Consider the following 19,934-nt stretch of genomic DNA (forward strand, 5'->3'; position numbering starts at 1 on the left):
TTGAGGATTTAGGGATGGAGTTCTTGATGATGTAGTTCATGGTAACACGAAAACAACAAAGGCATGCTACATACCTCTAACTCTAAAGCATAGTTGCATTGAGCCCTTACATGAATTTATGGTCCGCTTCATTAATAAAGAATAATTCACCCTTGACAACCAAGAAGAGAAGTGATTCTCATGCACATGATAAACATAGAAAGCCTTTTCATGGTGAACTTAGCTTGGAAGACATTTCATGGATAAGGTGGATGGAACAACCCTCCCTAGAGATGGAATGAGCTGCTACGTTTCGTCCTACTAACTTTTATATACGAAAATAATATAAAACTTAACAAATTATAAAAGAAACTTTCTCATAACTTCAAAATTCAAAATAAGATGTTTGTCAAAATATAAGATTGTCTCATTAGTTACATATTTAAACCATAACTATTTAATTAGTAGGAATATCTACCTTGTTTACAAAATGCTTGTTTTCGCAAAATACATATATAGCCAAACAGTTTCACAAAATCAACCAAAAACTAAATTTCATTCAAAGACCTAACCCAAGGCTACTATTAAACATCTGTCTCTCCTTCTTGAGTAGTATCTTGCTCTGTAGCTTCATCTTTGTTATTACATGGATATTTAAAATATTAAACATAAAAGTGAGTCTAATACTTAGTAAGCAGTTATACCATACAATTAAAATAGAATGAAATGCATTCTTTTATGAAAGAAAATGCATCCTGCATTGGACTAAGAAAGAAAATGAAAATATTATGAAAGGAAAAAGGAAAGAAAAAGGAGTTTAATGTTTTATGTATAAAAATACGTAATGACCAACGACTGAATGATGATGGTACCAAAGAGAGGCATATTGTAATGCCGGATCGGTTCCATTGGTAGTGCACCCAATGATGCCATCCTAACTAAGGGATTTCCAACCCACGATCATAGGCAGAATCGGGTCTAAAAGACCACTAATTTTAACAAACAGGGCGTAATAGTGTGTATCGGTCAAGAAAAAGTGAAAATTAAACAGAATGTTTTAAACTTGTATGAAATTTCAAAAGAAATGAATATGAAGCATTTGAAGAAAAATAGAGCATTTAGTAGAAGAAAAATATTGTGTAAAAAGCATGGTCATGGCTATTTACCTTCAAGCTTAACCTTTGCTTCCTTTTGCACTTCAATAAATCCTTTTCAATGAAATGAAATGAAAATATCAATACCCACTTCATACTAAGCTTTCCTAACCATACTCTTATGTTTGGATGTTGAACTGAGTTGAGTTGAGATGATAAAATATTGTTAGAATATTATTTTTAATATTATTCTTATTTTGAGATTTGAAAAAATTAAATTGTTTATTATATTTTGTATTGAAATTTGAAAAAGTTGTAATGATGAGTTGAGATAAGTTGAGATGGGTTTAGTAACCAAATGAAGTTTTACTTTAAATCTAAGAAGGAAGTAAAGAATTTTCCTTAACTTTCTCTTCAATTAGAGAAACTCAACTACAAGGCACAATCTCTATCCTTTCAACTTCTTTCCATATCAAACAAGCTCAACAAGAAACTAAGTCAATCCAACTTTATTTTCTACTTGTCACCATCTATTTCTTTAAGGTACAACAATTTCATGTTATACCTCCATACTTAGCACTAAGTCAAGCCATTTCAAGCATTATAAAGAAATTCATAGACATGTTTAAGACTGTTCATCTGGGCTGGATTTCTCCCCGGCCCAGTCTGGAACTCGGATAATCCAGTCCGGAACCAGGATTCACTTACCCGGTTCTATCTGGTTCGGATGCAGTTATGCAATCCAGGTACCAGATTTAAAACTCGATAAGCGGTTTCTATTTTTTAAAAAGAAAAATACAAAATACACAATAGAGTAACGCACGGGTATAATACTAAAACCGCCAAGTCCCCCCAAAACTCAAAAGATCTCTCTCTCTCTCTCTCTCTCTCTCTCTCTCTCTCTCTCGTCTAAACAGCAAACCCTAGCTCTGGCTGTGAGAGAGAAAAGTTGAATTTTTTGTTGTTTTTTATTTGAAAATTTGGGGAAGTTATAATTATTAGTTTGAAAAAGTTGTAATGATTAGATTGAAAGTGTTTGCATTTGAATGTTGTTTGGGAAGGAAATGAGATGAGATGAGATAAAACATGTTTCCAAACATCCTTTAAGTCCCCAACTGAGTACATATGTGGATGAGGAGATTAGTGGAAGAAAATAAAATAGAAAAGCAAAGTGAAATTTTTGAACAGGAGCTGCAAGTACAACCAAGTCTGCAATTGTTCATTTCTCCCAATATTGTTGATAGACTTATGTAAAGGGGATGGAAGGGAACTCACTACGTGGGAATGATGGACTTCCACAATTTGGTTCATGGCTCCGTGCTGTTCATACTCCACGGAGGAAAAGTTTAGAAAGACAGAACAATAAGAGTAGAGAAAATGCAGAAGATGAGGGATGGGGGGTTGAAAGGGGAGAAAGTGGAGAAGGGAGGGGGCTCAATAGTAAATAATAGTTCAGGTCAGGTGGGGGCGAGCAAAAGGAGGATGGTTTGGTGGTCTTTAGAACACCCGGATCTAGATCTAATGGAGGTTAGTTGGAGCCTGAGAAGATGGAAAAATATGTGGATAATGATTGTGCTAATGAAGTATTTGAAAAAATTGGTGAAAGAGTTGATGAGGGTGGTCTGAGTGCACATACTAGTCAGAGGACAGAAGGCTAGAGCAACGGTCCAGATCCTATGTGCTTTCTGGAACAACAGAGTAATGACTATGTTGGCATTGATAATGTCAAGGGGAAGATGGAAGAGGGGAGCTAGATCTGCAGGTAATTGTAATATTGTCAGAGCTACCATTAGATGCAAATGTACCTTAATCACAAATGAATACGTTGATATTGATAAGGGGTTAGTAAAAAAAAAAAAAGGAAAAAAGAATGAGGATTAGATGGAAGAGACAAGTTCTTTGAGATTGGCGGAGGCTGCTAATCAGCCCCGCCAACCATTATGAAAATATTAAGCTGGAACTGTCTGGGGTTTGGAAACCCCCGAATAGTTCAAGACCTTCACCATAAGGTGAAGGAGAAGAGACCCAATGTTGTTTTTCTTTTGGAGACTAAAATGGTAGCTAACGAATTTGAAAGTATAAAAAGGAGGATGGAATGGGGGGCTGCTTTGTTGTAGAACTTGTGGGTAGAAGGGGGGATTGGTGTTATTATGGAGTAGAGATGTGGAGGTTGAGATGGTTAATTTTTCTCAGCATCACATCAGTGCATACATTGGTAAGGAGAAGAGGTGGTTACTAACTAGTTTTTATGGCCATCCCGAGGCATGTAAAAGAAGAGAAACTTGGAAGTTGTTGTCACTGTTAAAACCAACAAAGGAAATGCCCTGGTGTGTAATAAGTGATTTTAATGAAGTGTTATGTTAAGGGGAAAAGGTTGGTGGCAGACCCAGACCTAAAACTCAAATGAGAGATTTTTTATGTTGGAAACTAACAGTGTCTATGATTTGGGGTGGAAGGGGTGTAAGTTTACTTGGCGTAATAGACATGCAGACCATACTTTTACCAAAGAGAGGCTAGACAAGGCAGTTGCCAATTGCAAATGGTAAGAACTCTTCAAAGATCAAATGACAGAAGTTTTAACTACAAGACAATATGATCATAAGGCACTTTTACTAAGCATGGAGAAGAAGAACTTTGTGAGAATGAAGAGAATGAGGGTGTTTAGGTTTGAAGCAAAATGGGTTATGGATGAGGAAGGTGGAGCTGTTATAGAAGATGTGTGGGCTAGAAGTGCTACAGAATAGAACTTGTTAGGACATGTGTAAGAGAAACTGAGAAGTTGCAAAAAAGAATTGCTCAATTGGAGTTATAAAAGAGGAAAAAAATGCAGAGCAACAAGTAAAGGAAAAAACAAAAAGATTAAGAGATTAACAAGATAATGAAGGCCCTCAGAGCTAGCTAAAATCTTGCAAAAAAAGTTGGATGTATTGCTAGAGCAGGAAGATATGAAGTGAAAGCAGAGAGCAAAGAGGAACGGGTACCAGATGGGTGATAAAAGCACCAAGTTTTTTCACTCGTGTGCTAGTCAGAGAAGAAGGAAAGAACTGGGTGAAGGAAATTAAAGATGACCATGGAAGGGTGGTGACTGACCAAGAAGAGATAGAAAAGGTCTTTCGCAATTATTTTTAGAATCTATTTTGTTCCTCATGTCCTACCATGGAAGCAATAGAAGAGTGTCTTGGAAATATTGAATTGAGAGTTACAAGAGCTATGAATAGGACTGTAAAATGAACAGACTACTCGATAGATAGCTCGAATTCGACTCGATTAAACTCGAAATTGACTCGAATTGTATATTAAATGGGCCGTTCGTAAACACATAATTAGGCTCGATTATTAAATGATACAAACTCATATAAAACTCAACCGACTCGAATAATGTTCGTTAACAAACTCATGTGAAGCTCAACTCGTATATATTTATACATTTATATATATATATATATATAATAACCAAACATTATATATGTATTATTAATTATGTATATAGAATTATAGTGACTTATAGTTATAGACTTTCTAGTTTCTTCTACATATACTATAATTTTAATTTATAATATTAATATATCATAATGATATATTTATCTTATTCTTATCAAATATTGAATTGTCATATAAAAAGTTATGCTTATAGGCTATAGGCTATAGGTTATAGTTATAACTTATTAACTTATAACTTATGATTCTATCATTCTATGACTGACAATTGAAGATTTTACAATATTGTTATTAATCTATTATAATATCATTATTAAAGACTTATCACTTATGATTCTTAGATTCTATTATTATATATTCTATGAAGTTACATCGAACTTATGATTCTATCATTCTATGAAGTATTATTGAAGATTTTACAATATTGTTATTAATCTATCATAATAATATTATTAAAGACTTATCACTTATGATTCTTAGAATCTATTATTATATATTATATGAAGTTACATCGTACTTATGATTCTATCATTCTATAAAGTACTAATAATAACTTATCAGTTATCACTAGTTATTAATCTTATTACTTTATATATGATTAATCAATAATCACTAAACTCTAGTAATATTGTATTCATAAGATTATATAAACTATAGTAATATACATGTTTAGTGTTAATATCTATTATTATTAATTAATAAGCTCATACTACTAGAATACTAGACTAGTGTGTATTGAGTATTGTGTAGTGACTCTAGTGACTAGTAGTAGTTTAGTATTAGTTGTTACATAATACATATGTATAATGTATTATAAGTCATAGCTACAAGCATAAATAATTTTATTTTTATTTTATAACTACAAGCATAAATAATAGTATTATTATATTATACTAATTAATATAACTATAATATTATATTTTTTGATATGTAACTATAATATTATATAATGAGTACTAAATTATAATGTTTGATAAAATATAATGTTAGACAATTTTATATAATTAAAGACTATAAATAAATATAGTTTTTTTTTTACAACACTACTTGCTAGTTTTAAAAATTATAGTACGTAGCAATTAACATGTATTATAATTTATAGACTATAGTATTTTTTTAAATAGAATAATATTTAAATTAGTATAGACTTATAGTATTTAATTTTGTACTTAAGCTAAATTGGTCTTGTGACTGTGAGGGCTTGAGGCTGCTGGATCAACCTAAATATATTATAGAAACCGTTGATTCCATTACCCTAGGGTTACAAACTTAAGTCTTTAGACTCTTTGCGCCGTTTCACTCTTAACTCTCAAATCTTGACTCTCAGACTCACACTTCAACTCACTCCTTCCCGAATCCCTTCTCTCATTGCATGGAATGATGGAATCAAAGGTTCAATCCTTGATTCTTGAATGCTTGCAGCCAGGGGTAAGGATTCTCGAGGGGCCTCGAGCGATACCGGCTGGCGGCTGTAACTATGAGAAACCCAGCAGTATCAGATGCAGCCGGCGGCCGTATTTTCGGGGAGCCATGGCTGTAATCTCAGTCGTTGAGATCGTAGCCGGTCCTTGACAAATGGGTCATTAAATGTATGCATTTATGACTCACAACCAACTGAATCCCTGATTCTTTGGTTAGGGATTTTGTGGTTTGTGATTCTCAGGTTCGTCGATTCGTCCGTTTATGAGTCAATTACCTTTGTTATTTTCTTGTTTCTAAGCATTTGGTTAGGATTTTGGAACTTGGCAGATTTGATTGATCTTATCTAGTTATAATTTTATCTGATTATTTTTGAGGATTCATTATGTTCTATCCTAACTCTTTTATACATTGTAGTATTGTTAGTTGTTACATTGTAGATCTAGATCTAATCATCTCAGTACACTGTATGCCAAACATGTTGTGTGATCAATGGTGTGACATTGTTCTGCCATGCATCACCAGTCATATATGCATGCTTTTGTAGTTTTGTGACTGTCTAATGTCCATCACTTTGATTGATAAGTTTATGATTTATTTATTTTTTATTTTATAATGACAAAATATTCCCTGTTAAAGCTTTAGGCTATTTTGCTATTGTTTACAATTACAAATATATGTTTCGAGCTTTATATTTCATATATGAGAATTGTGAAAAAAAAAAAAAACATTCTGAAGAGCTTGCCTACAGATATGTGCTTGAAGCAAAATTTATAGCCCATTGTGAGTTTAACTTATTCCCCTCCTACCTGGTGCTATGTTATATTTATTTACTATAGATTTTTAATTTTTCATTTGCTTCTCTAAGTTGTCTCAGTTTATTTGTGTATATTGTTGACTGGAGTGTGGAGATTTGGTTTTGGCTGTATGTTCTTGCTCCTAGTATTTAAATATGTTTTTTTTAAATGTTTTGGTTGATTAATCTTCTAGTTCTTGCTTAATGTTTTATGTTCTTCCTCGAAGTATTTAATTATGCTTTATTGTTCATGTTTGGTTATTGTCTTAAGTATTGAAAGATGTTTTATTTAACATGTCTTGGTTGATTAATTTTATCCAATTTTTTCTATGTTTATATTCTTGTTTCAAGTATTTAAATATGCTTTCTTGAACTTGTTTTGGTTGATTATAAATTATAATATCTGGTTCTTGCTTCAGTTATTTAATTATGCTTTATTTAACATATCTTGGTTGATTAATCTTATCAAATATGTTCTATATTTATGTTCTTGCTTTAAGTAGATGTTCTATTTAACACGTTTTGGTTGATTATAAATCATCATTTCTTTTAAATCTTTATATTCTTGATGAAAGTATGAAATATTGCTTTTATTAACCTGCTTTGGTTGATAAATACGGTGCTTTCTTTAGCATGTTTTGGTTGATAAATCTTATCCAAACTGTTCTATTTTTATGTTCTTGCTTCAAGTATGAAATTGTGTTATGTTTAATATGTTTTGGTTTATAAACTTATCCAATCTTTTTTACGTTTATGTTTGTGCTTCAAGTATGAAATAGTGGTGTGTTTAACATGTTTTGGTTTATAATTTTATCCAATATGTTCTATGTTTATTTTATGTTGTTGAGGTGCCTTGCTTCTGGATGAACATCGAGCCACCAAGGCAAGACTGTATACTGAAACTGTTGCAAATTGTTTAACTTTAACATCTTCTACTTAACTACTATCAACAGTATTAGCCTTGCCTTGTGGAGGCACGCCTCACATTAAGCCATCAAGGCAAGGCTACATGAAAAAACTGTTGGAGTCTAGCTTTTTTGACTTTGACATCTTTTAGTATTCTTACTTTTGGAGGCACCTTGAGCCATTAAGACAATGTTGTTTTTATTTTTGTTAATTAGTATAACTTGTATGGTCAATGTTTATATACTTATTTTATGTTTTTAATTTTATGTTTGAAAAATCTTAAACCCTAGTAAATGGATGATCCTTTGAATGAATTTGATCCGGTGAAGGAGTATGAAAATGAAAACTCTATTGGGATTAGTTTAGTAGAGCCCATAGCTGATGATGATGGAGACACTGCAAATACCAAAGCCCCTAATATTGTTTCTACTAAGGGTCCAACAGAAGTTCAAATAGTAGAATATGATAGAAAGAAGAAAGATGACTTTTGTTGTATGGAATGGTTTTGTCGAAATTGAACGAGATGGGGCTAAACAGCCTCAATGTAATTGGTGTACAACTTTTTTTAAAGCATCTTGATCAAGTTCTACGACTAAACTACACTACATAGGCATTTGCTAACTTGTTTGCCACAGAAAGTCTTAGCAGTTGAGTCTAAGGAGGCAGATGGTGACTTCAATATCTCAAACTTTACCTATGATCGTAGTAAGGTCCGAGAGCTTGCATCTCATATGATATTTTACCATGAATATCCATTTTTTTTAATGGAGCATGTGGTATTTAATAAGTTAATAAGTGCAAACACTCCATATTGAAAAAAAAAAATGTCTCGGGCTGCTGCAAAGACGGAATGCATGAGAATTTATGAGATTGAAATGATAAAGTTAAAGGTTTTGCTTAAACTTGTTAACAAAGCTCATATCAGAACTGACATATGGACTTCTAGTAAAAAAATTTCATAAATGGTAGTGACATGTCATTTTATAGATATTGATTAGCATCTTCAGAGGCGTGTGTTGAATTTTTGTAATGTGCCACCTCCACATGTTGACCTTCTTATTGTTAACGCTTTAGAAAAATGTTTACAAGATTGGAAAATTGAGAATAAAATTATTTCAATTACTGTTGAGATGTAAGTTTTAATAATGTTGCCATTAGGATCTTGAAAGATGATTTTAGATTGAAGAAAACATTGTCTGTTGAAGGAAAGTTGTTTCATGTACGCTGTTGTGCGCATATAACTAATTTACTTGTACAGTATGGACTTGGGTAGATTAGGCAAATTGTTGATTTGTGAGAGATGATATAAAATATCTGGTAGCATCAGAGAGTAGGTTAAAACGGTTTAGTGAAATTGCAAAACAGTTGCAATTACCCTCAAAGAAACTGATTTAGATGTTCCTACAAGATGGAACAACACATATTTAATATTGGATGCTGCAGTTCAGTTCAAAGAAGCTTTTCCTAGATATGGTGATATAGATAGTAGTTTTGAATGAGTCTTAATTGTTAAAGGGTGGGGCAAGTTGAACATATTTTTCAACTAATAGCTATTTTCAATGAAGCACAATATTGTATCTGGAAGTGATTACCTAATAACAAACTTATTTCCTTATGAAGTATAGAGAATGAAGGACATCTTAGGTAAGAAGAGTAGAGATGGGAATGAGTACCTGAAATCAATGATAAGAAAAATGAGTACTAAGTTTGAGAAATATTGGGGGAGTGTAATTTATTGTTGGCAATTTCTGCAGTGTTAGACTCTAGATTCAAGATGGTCCTGATCCCATTTTTTTTTCTTTAATTTATCCAGAGCTGAAAGCTATTAAGAATATTGAGCATGTCTCTCAAGTGTTGCATGAGTTATATGATGAGTATGTTTAGGAATACAATTCGACTCTTGAGGTATAAAGAGAGCAGGAAAACACTCGAACTCTTGCTTCCAGTTGTTCCGTAAGTGTCAAGAGAAGTATACAAAGTGGCCAAGAGTAGATATATATATATATATATATATGTGTGTGTGTGTGTGTGTTTGTGTGTGTGTGTGTGTGTGTGTGTGTGTGAAGATGGCACAAATGCAAGTTTTGATGCCTTGGAATGGTGGAAATCAAATAGTCTCAAATTTCAAACTTTTTTCCAAATTGGCCCGAGATATATTGGCTACACCAATTACCACAGTTAGCTCAGAATCAACATTCAGCGCAAGAGGCAGAGTCATTGACCCTCATCGAGCTTCATTATCAACTGAAACTGTACAGATATTGGTATGTGGGTCTGATTGGGTTAGAGCATTATATGAGTTTAAAAGATCATCAACTAATTCTGTAAGTGTTACATTTATTTGATTTTTAAGTTGCTATTTTACTATTTTATACACCAATTATTTACTGAAATATTAACTAAGATTTTTTTTTGTCAATAGAAGGATGTTCCATCAGAAACTTAGATTCTCTTGCCATAGCCAAAGAGACCCAGTTTGTATTATTTCCATAGTTTACTTTTAAATATTTGGACATTTTGGTTGTTCTATTTTATTTTGTTTGGGATGATATGGGTTATGACAGTTTAGGTAATTTTTAAGTTCTAACTCCTCACTATCCAGATTTCCTAAATTTTGTAAATCGTAAATATTAAATTTTGCATTGCTACCAAACATCCATTGACAATATTACTAAGTTAAAAGTACTTGAGTAATGATACAAGAGATTAAAAATGAGATTAATATGTTTTTAGTGTATCAGTGTATGCAGGTTGTTGTTATGGTGATTTTGTTCAAGTTTGGGAACTTACTGACTTCTGTCATGGTGATTTTAGATTTTGTAGAAGTTTGGTAACTTGTTGTCAATGTGATTTTGTTGAAATTTGGTAACTGCAGTTGTCTGACTGATTTTGTTGAAGTTTGGTAGCTTGTTGACTTGTTGTGAGCTTGTGTCATACTGATTTTGTTTTAGTTTGATAACTTGCTGAGTTGATAACTTCTTGTGTCATATTGATTTTGTTTTGGTTTGGTAACTTTGCTGATTTTTTTTTGATTTTGACCAAAATTGGTAACTTGTGTTATGTTAATTTCTGTAAGAGAATTTGATTTGGTAACTTGTCTATGTTTATTATTTTATCTGCATGCTAAGTTGCTATTTTATCTTATCTAGTTTGTAACTTGCCTATTGTTATACCTGATGGTTTATTTTATTTTACTAAGTTAAAAGTACTTGAGTAATCATGTAAAGGATTAAAAAAAAAACTTAATTTTTTTAGTGTATTAGTGTATGCCTACTGCTGCCTACTGGTTTATCTTCTTCTGTCATGCTAGGTTGCTATGTTTATCTTATCTAGTTTGGTAACTTGCTAATTTTGTTTTGATTTTGGCCAAAATTGGTAACTTGTGTCATGTTATATTTATCTTATCTGGTTTGGTAACTTGTCTATGTAAGAGAATCTTGTTTGGTTTGGTAATTTTTGTATAAGAGAATCTGGTTTGAAACTTGCGGCTTGCCTACTACCATACATGATTCTCTGATGGTTTATTTTATTTCTTAGATTGCTTGTGAAATTGTGCTCGAGATATAACATTGATGGTTGAGGCAAATTAAGTTTTGCATTCCTGTCAAACATCCCTTGATAGTATTACTAAGTTAAAATTACTTGAGTAATCATGCAATGGATTAAAAATAAGCTTAATTGTTTTAGTGTATTAGTGTATGCAAAACAAGTTGGTGTCAAGGTTTCTGGCTCCATTCATGAAGACTAAGAACTTTATTGAGTTTACTCCATATTTTTTGTTTTGAAGTTTAATGTACTTAGTTCCATGATTTTTTGTTGTAAAGTATTTTTTGATTAACTTGTTCCATTAGGATGTCAATGTCATTTAATATACCTTAGCCTTACTGTAGAGTCTTGAAGGCTTCATGATGTAATTTTTTATTTAATTTGTTATTTGACCTTTTCTATTATTTAAATTTTTTATTATTTATTTTTCTAAAACAAAGATATTTTCAATCTCGAGTTGAGCTTAAGCTCAGCTTGTTAACAAACCAACGAGCTAAGCTCGAGTTTGCTTTATCTATAAACGAGCCAAGCTCGATCTAAAACTTAGGCCTGGCTAATAAACGAGCTAAGCCTAAGCTTGCTTATCTTGTGAACGAGCCGAGCTCGCACATCCCATGCTTGCTCGAGCTTGGCTTGTTTACAACCCTAGCTATGAATGAAGATATTCAAAAGTAGTTTACAAAATGAAAATGGAGGAAGTATTGAAGCAAATGGCCCCCTTGAAGTCCCTAAGTTTTGATGGGTATGAGGCTTGTTTCTACCAAGCCTATTGGAATATTGTAAGAGAGGAGGTTTGTAAAACTTTAATAAGTTTCCTAAATGGGCTAGGAGGGGGTTAGAAAATGGCATAAACTATGCTTATATTGTCCTTATCCCAAAAGTGAAGAATCCATATGCAACTAATGAGTTTAGACCCATCAGCTTATGCAATGTAATGTATAAGCTGGCTCCAAAGGTCCTAGCTAATAGATTGAAGAGACTGCTCCCATAAATTACCTCCAACAACCAAAGTGCCTTCATACTTGGAAGGCTAATAACTGATAATGTGATGATAGCTTATGAGACTTTGCACACGATGAAGACAAGACAAAGGGGGAGGGTTGGAAGCATGACATTGAAGCTGGATATGGTTAAAGCATATGATAGAATTGAGTGGACTTACTTGGAGAATATGATTAGAAGGTTGGGCTTTGTTGATAGGTGGATAAATTTAATAATGCAGTGTGTCACTTCAGTAACATATTCAATTTTGGCTAATGGGCAACCTGGGGTTGTTATTAAGCCAACTAGAGGGATAAGACAAGGGGACCCCATCTCCCCTTACCTATTTATCTTGTGTGTAGAAGTAATTAGTTCTTTGATTAATTTTGTTGAGAGAAGTAATGAGATAAGGGGCGTGACAGTATCAAAGAGTGGAACAAGGGTCAACCATCTGCTTTCTAAGTCTTTCATTCCCACGTACTGAGTTCCCTTCCAGGCCATTACATCCTTTTCTCTACATGGATAATCATCCCACATTTGAAGCACAGTTTTGATAGCTTTTCATATTTCAACAGGATCCATATTTTGTTTCCCATTATATTTGACGTTCTTCCTCTAGCCACCATTTTCTGCAAGTCTATCTCAAATTTTACCCTCAGAAATTTACCCCATCCAATTGCATTCTCACTCACATCCACTTCTCTAACCACCCCTACTGTTGCTCCTATCTGGAAGCCAATATCGCGTGTCATACATGCTAGAGGAAGGTTATTCAATTGAACCCAAGACTCATCTCTGTCAAATTTCATCATCGAAAGAGATGTAAAACTTTCGAAAGGTTTAAGAACTAGAAGGTGATTATCAAATAATCATGGCATACCTTCTAGAACTCTACCCTTATCCCTCTGGTTTTCAAAAGTTATCACAAATAAATTCGGATTGATCTCATGAAAAGCAAAGGATCCTCCCACTCGCCAGATCTTTGCCATTGTTGATTGAATTATATCCTTACTAATCTTCCTTTTAGAATGCAGTTTCCCTACCAGACTTCTTCCCCCCTCTTCCAAAACTTTCCCCATGTGCTCTGTTCCCAATTCGATAACATCATTCTCTTCTTCTATAAGCCTCAGTTTATCTCATCTTTCCCTTAAATCCTCCATTACTTCCGCCCTAGGTCTGCAAGCAGACTCATGGAATCTATCTTCTTCCTTACTCAACGAGCAATCTGAGACTCACACTCCACATGCGCTTTCTCCTCAGAGAAGCCTAGAGGAGAATCTTTCTATGTCCATTTAGATTTCTTTGGTGATTACACTTGGAAGTTTGGATGGCCGTTTTGTTTTGAATTTCTCTTCGAGGCTGTGTAGTTCATGGTTTTGGATAATTCCATTAGATCTAGGTATACAAAACATGTATTCTACCTATTTGTGGATATGCTCCAAAGGACTTGGATAATTTTTGTTCAAGTGACCCACATGTAGCTCTTCACAATAAGACCCCTTTTACTACATCCACATATTAAATGCTTTTGACCCACTTTAAAATTTATTGGCTATAGGAACTTTGTACAGTAAGGAAAAAGTGTGGCATGTTCTTTGCATTAATGGAAGAAGCTGTAGTTTATAGTAAGAATGCACATATGTGGTATCTCTTTCTTACTTTGGTTATTGTGGTTGTCATGTTGTGTATAACAATGGGCTTAAGGGTAGAAACATTAGACATTTTGGCTTTGGTAGCTTCATGGGTAATATGATAATTAAATAACATCAAAATCATGAGCATAAAGGGTACTTAATGGCGAGGAAAATAAATTTTATTGATGGTAGGATTACGAACTTTGTACAAGTTCTCATTATTGTTAGTTTGTGCACAACAAGGAAATTGTTATAGAAACATAGATGCTATAAGTATTATGGAATTCACTAAAGGTGGATGGATGGTAATATGACCCAGAATTTAAATTCTAAAACTCGTGATTATGGTGAAGTTGGGAGTACTATATATATTGTTAAATTTGTATTAAAACTCATAAGATCTATGACGTGTTCATTTCATTTCTTACAGATCCTACCAAGGAGAGTAATGTTGGATATAATCATGGGTTGTGCACGTGTCACGTACTCTTTTTGAAAAAGAGTAGGGTATATAATTAAAAAATTAATTTTTTCATGTTGATCCCATGTTTACTCATTTTTTTAAAAGGAGTGTGCGGCGCTTACGTACTCTATAATTATAAATATTATTTCTCAACTACATCTTGTAATTATGTAGTGCACTTATTTTTTGTATCAAAGTGTGTTTTCCAGTTATATACTTATGTTATTTAAAATGTTATCAATTATTAAGCCAAAGTAGATTGGGCTAAAGGTTATGGCCCACTAACATCCGTTTAGGAAGTTTCCATTTGTTTTTGTTATGGATACTTAATCAGTTAATTGATGGGAAATATAAAGAAGGAAGTTGATTGGTTTTGTGTTTTTGAGAAATTCTATTCACCATCCCTACACCACACAACACGCATGTTTTTTTAATTTTTTTTTTTATTTTTTCCTTACCAAATGTGTGATGTATGAATGATGAGTAGGAGAATTTATTTAGTTTAGCAAGAATAAAAAAATAAATAAAAAAACATGTGTAGTGTGTGGTGTATGAATGATGAGTAGAAAGTCTCTGTGTTTTTAAAGGAGTGGCTTCTTGGACAATCAATTATTTTGTGAACTTAGTATAATTATTCATGTAAGAATTGTGTGTTGATTAGTTGGGTACCTTACAATACCACTTGATGTTAAAGTTGCCAATTGAGAATATAGTTGGCAAAGTCAAGAGCGATTACCTTGCCTCTATGCTACAATTTAGCGTTAAAATATGCAAGGGAAATGCTTACAATTGAGATTTAGATGTGAGATTAGTGAATGGAGAGCTAATGGTGGATATCTCAAGGGTCTTGTATTATCAAACTATAACATTTAAAGAAATATTATCAAAGGTGAGTAGTCAATATACTGGCTCATTATGCCATTTTATTCATGATAAGAGTGTATATTTAATAGTTCCTCATCTTTCTAAAGTGCCACTATAACTATGCTCATATTGACTCTCGAGCAAGACACGAAGATCACACTTGGACAAGCTCTTGAGCAAGGCATTAAGACCTTGCTCGGACTGGTCCTAAGCAAGGCACTAAACCCTAGCTCAGGCTAATCTCTGACAAGGAACTAAAACCTTATTTTGACCGATCCCAAGCAAGGCACTAAGAACTTTCTTGAATTGACTATTGAGCAAGGCATTAAGATCTTGCTCGAATTGATGACCGATCAAGGCCCTAAGACCTTGCTTGGACTGATATCCATCCAACATACTAAGACCTAGCTCAGACTAAGCGTGAATAAGGCATTAAAAACTTGCTCGGATTGATCCAAGAGAAGACATTAAGACCTTGCTCATACTGAATCCTAACATTATGTGACTTGATAACCGATCAAGGCACTAATATCTTGCTCGAATTGAATCCCGACCAAGGCTTAATATCTTTCTTGGATTGAGCCGCAATAAGACACTAAGACCTTGCTCTCATTGAATTTTGAGCAAGGCACTGAGACCTTGTTTGAACTAAACCTCTACATGGCACTAGACATTGCGTGCCTTGATAATCAAGTAACCTTGCTCGAACCGATACTGAGCAAGGCACTATGATCTAGCTCAGGTTGATCCTAAAAAAGGTACTGAAACCTTGCTCGGATTGACTCATGAAAAAGGCACTAAGATCTTGCTCAAATTGACTCTCAAGCAGGGCATTAGGTCACTCCCACTTTCTTGCATAAAGTACTTCTAGAGGACACTAGAAAGAGCCATAGATGGATCCCTAAAAATAACATGAAGCTTAAAAGATCCTGAAATCCCTTCTCTTGGAGATGTTTGTTGCAAGGTACTAGATGAAGGATTAATAGGAGTCACAAGAAAAGTACAGTTGAGTGGTGGCGGGTTACCATAACTTACTTAGCAATAAAGAATTCTATTGGCTTAAGTGAGGAAGGTGCAACTTGCTCACCTAGGGAGTTCCCATTGGCTCAGTAATGGGGTTTCTATCTACCTGGCATAAGGGACTCCAACTTACACGACAAAGGAAATTTCCACTTAATTGGCAAAGGGCACATCTACTCCCTTGGTGGGAAGGGTCCCAGCTTGTCTAAAAGGAGAAGCATCAATTTGGTTAGAATGAAGACTGCTCTTTCAATAGAACAATCTTGGTTGTATTCACTCAAAATCCAATTGCCCAAGAGAAAGCTTTGAAAGAGAACTAGCTTTTAATATTCAAAGCCTACAAATAGCCAAAGAGATGTTGTTAGCTTGCTCAAGATATGAGATGATCAGTACGACAAGTAAGATTCCAAACTCAAGCTTAGTTTTAATACAAAGGAAGTTATCCACTCTCTCTTTAGGGCATGTTTAGGGGGTGAGATGAGAATTTTGTGTTTTGTTTTAGTGTTTAAAATATTATGTTTTAATATTATTATTATTTTGGGATTTGAAAAATGTGTATTGAGATTTAAAAAAGTTGAATTGTTTATTATATTTTGTATGGAGATTTGAAAAATGTGTAATGATGAGATGAGATAAGATGAGAATTTTGTGTTTTGTCTTGTGCCCCAAACCTGCCCTAGTCTCTCCCTATAAAACAACTAGAACCAGCTAAAGAAGCTGCCAAAAGAACGTCTAACCTTGCTCTAATGGGTAGATTGGTGGCAGCTAGGCCTATTAACTGCTTGGCTATGCAAGCTAGCACCAAAGTTGTATGGAACTTCGTCCCTACTTTCCTTATTGAGGACCTGGAGATCATTCTACTCCTTTTCACCTTTCTATCAATTTACGGGAAAAACTGCATTCTGAACCATATGCCATGGAACTTTAAAGGATAGTTGATGATCTTAAAATCATGGCTGCCTGGTTTTACACTTTAAGAAACCAAGCTCAACCACATTGTATTCTACGTCCAAACAAATGGTCTCCCCTTAGAGCTAATGACTTCATATAATGCTAAAAAAATGATAGGGTGATTGGAGATTTAATTGAAGTATAACAAGACTCTATTTTTGGTATAGCATGGAGAAGATTCATCCGAATATGTCTGGGCATCCATATCTTACAACCTCTGAAATTGGGCTTCCTCCTATCTAGACCACCCAAGGAGCATACCCGTATATCATTCAAATATGAGAGGTTATCTGACTACTGCTATGCATGTGGTAGACTTTGTCACTCCCAACTACTTTGTATCTACCTCAAGTTCATTCATTCTACTCTCCCATACGGCCCTTGGCTACCTGCAGACAACCTTGGCCCCAAGAGGTATGATCGAGGTCCCTCTAGCTCTCCATCGCATTGAAAATACAAGTGGCAAGATCTACTTCTTAAGACTCCAACAATCAGGACCACACCTCCAAAGGAAAGGAAAGGAAAAGGTTGAGTTTTGCAAAAATTTTGAACCCAATCAACTTGCCACGATCAACCCAAAGCCTGCATCTTCAGACAACCATGGCAATTTCCTCCAAGGTACTACTCCACAAAACATTGTTCATGTTACAATTCCAACTCACTCTTTCAATTTGAACTATATCACTGAGCCTTCTACTAAGTTCAATTCTCCATGTGGCAAGGACTTAATGATTCGGAACCATTACCCTACAGTCATTAATGCCCATCTACCTTCTAAAGTCCAACACTTCAACTCCTACAATCAATTTGTTACCTCAAGCCTTTCATTCTCAATAAATATCTACTTATCTAAAATGAAACACTTCAACTTACACAACTCTCTCAATTAAACTTGACTCACCATGCCATCTAGATGCCAAGAAGGTACAAAAGCCATAATAGAACCCTTACAGTCTCATCAGAAATCATTGATATTGCACTCTCTCAAGATCACTCTCCCAACAAGAAGTATTTTTGTCCCCTTACAACCTGAAACCATCCAAGCCAAACAAAGCTAACATTGTTTCAAGTGGTACCTCAAAAGTAGGGCCCATCTACAAATCCGTTGTTATCACCATAATAGACATCTCAAAACCACCAAACCTAACTCAACTCTTTCCAAGCCCACCAATTTTCTTGCCCTTGAAATCAAGTGTTCAGACTCCTACTAAAACCGATGAGCTTTCTATTTCAACCCATCCACTCATGGACTCATGGAAATCTTCCACCTAAACGAAAACCGTTCAAACCTCCCAAATCACCTTTTTCAAGGACGTACAACAACGCTCCCAAAAGACAACTTTTTCCCACCAACCCAAAAGACTTGGAACCCTAGAAAAACCTAGCCTCATCTCCTCCAAATGTGCAATTTACAAGCGTGAGAACGATTTCCTCTACAAATATCTCCACTAAAAACCTGATCAATCAAGAACCACCTGAGGAAGACACACTTAATTCTACTTGACTTCCACTCGGTAAACCTTAGCAAGACAAGAAAATGTTGTCTAAATTCCTATTTTGTGCCATATGCGAGGACCGAGCAATCCAACCCATAAGAAGCATCAAAAGAAGTAGAAGAGGGGAGTTGCATTCCACCTCCACCAACCAAATGAGGATTATAATATGGAATTTTTTAGGCCTTGCTCAACCCTAGGCCCTTAGAAGCTTAGGGAAAATCTCAAGAATCATTATCCTAATTTATGGCATCAAAAAGAAAATTTATGGTAAGACTTGGAAACAATTCATAGAGCTTATCCTGGTGCATGGCTCTGCATTGGGGACTTTAATTCCATCCTAAATCAATAAATTTTGAGATCGCCCTGTAACCTCTTGTTTAGTAGGTGGATTAGGCACCCTTATATATAAACATGGCTTAGTTGACATTGGTTTCATTGGTCCCTCATACACGTGGACAAACAAAAGGTAAGGTCACGCTCTTATTAAGAAACAACTGGATCATGGTGGAGCCAACTAGTAATGGAGACTCCTTTTTCTGGATGCCAATCTCCACCACCTCTCATTCTTAGCTTCAGACTACAATCGATTGTTGTTAATGGTAACCCAGCATTTGAACTCTATCAAAAGTTTAAGGTAACTAAAGAGGCCTTGAAATAATGGAATAGAGCTCACTTTGATAAAATTCAAGACAATATCCAGAAACTAGAATGAGCTCTATGACACATTCAAAGTCTTAACCCCTCCTCACATAACCCAACTAGACAAGATGCAATGGTGTAGACATTAATTTGGGAATTACTCGGTTAAATCCACCTACAATCTTGAATCCTCATCCTCTTGCACATCCCTTCCAAACTACCCAAGTTCTTCATGGAAACAACTTTAAAAACTAAAGATCCATGACCACCACATATTACTTCTTTGGAAAATTTTATGGCACCTTTTGTCAACTCGCTTCCAGTTGAATAGTGTAATCCCCTCACCTCATCTTGAGGGCATGATCTGTCCCATTTGTAACAAAGAAAAGGAAATTTTGGCTTATTGATTTTTGATTTTTCCCTTTACATGCATCATCTGGTATCAAAGTAGTTGGCATTGAACATCTCAGAATTTCCATATTCCATTATAGATTGGGTACAAATTATTATAAACCCATAATCTCAGTTAGGTCTATTAGGGGATGAAACTAATCATTTTCAGCTCCTTATCGTCCTCATTATAAACATCATATGGCAACTTCACAACATATCATCCTTGACCAAATCAAGCCTAAAATTTGAAAAATTAGTATTCTCCTTGTAAAGTTCTATAGATAATATCTATAGGCATGGTGAAAGAAACTTCGT

Source organism: Juglans regia, chromosome 3, assembly GCF_001411555.2.
Source record: "Juglans regia cultivar Chandler chromosome 3, Walnut 2.0, whole genome shotgun sequence".
Classification (NCBI taxonomy): Eukaryota; Viridiplantae; Streptophyta; class Magnoliopsida; order Fagales; family Juglandaceae; genus Juglans; species Juglans regia.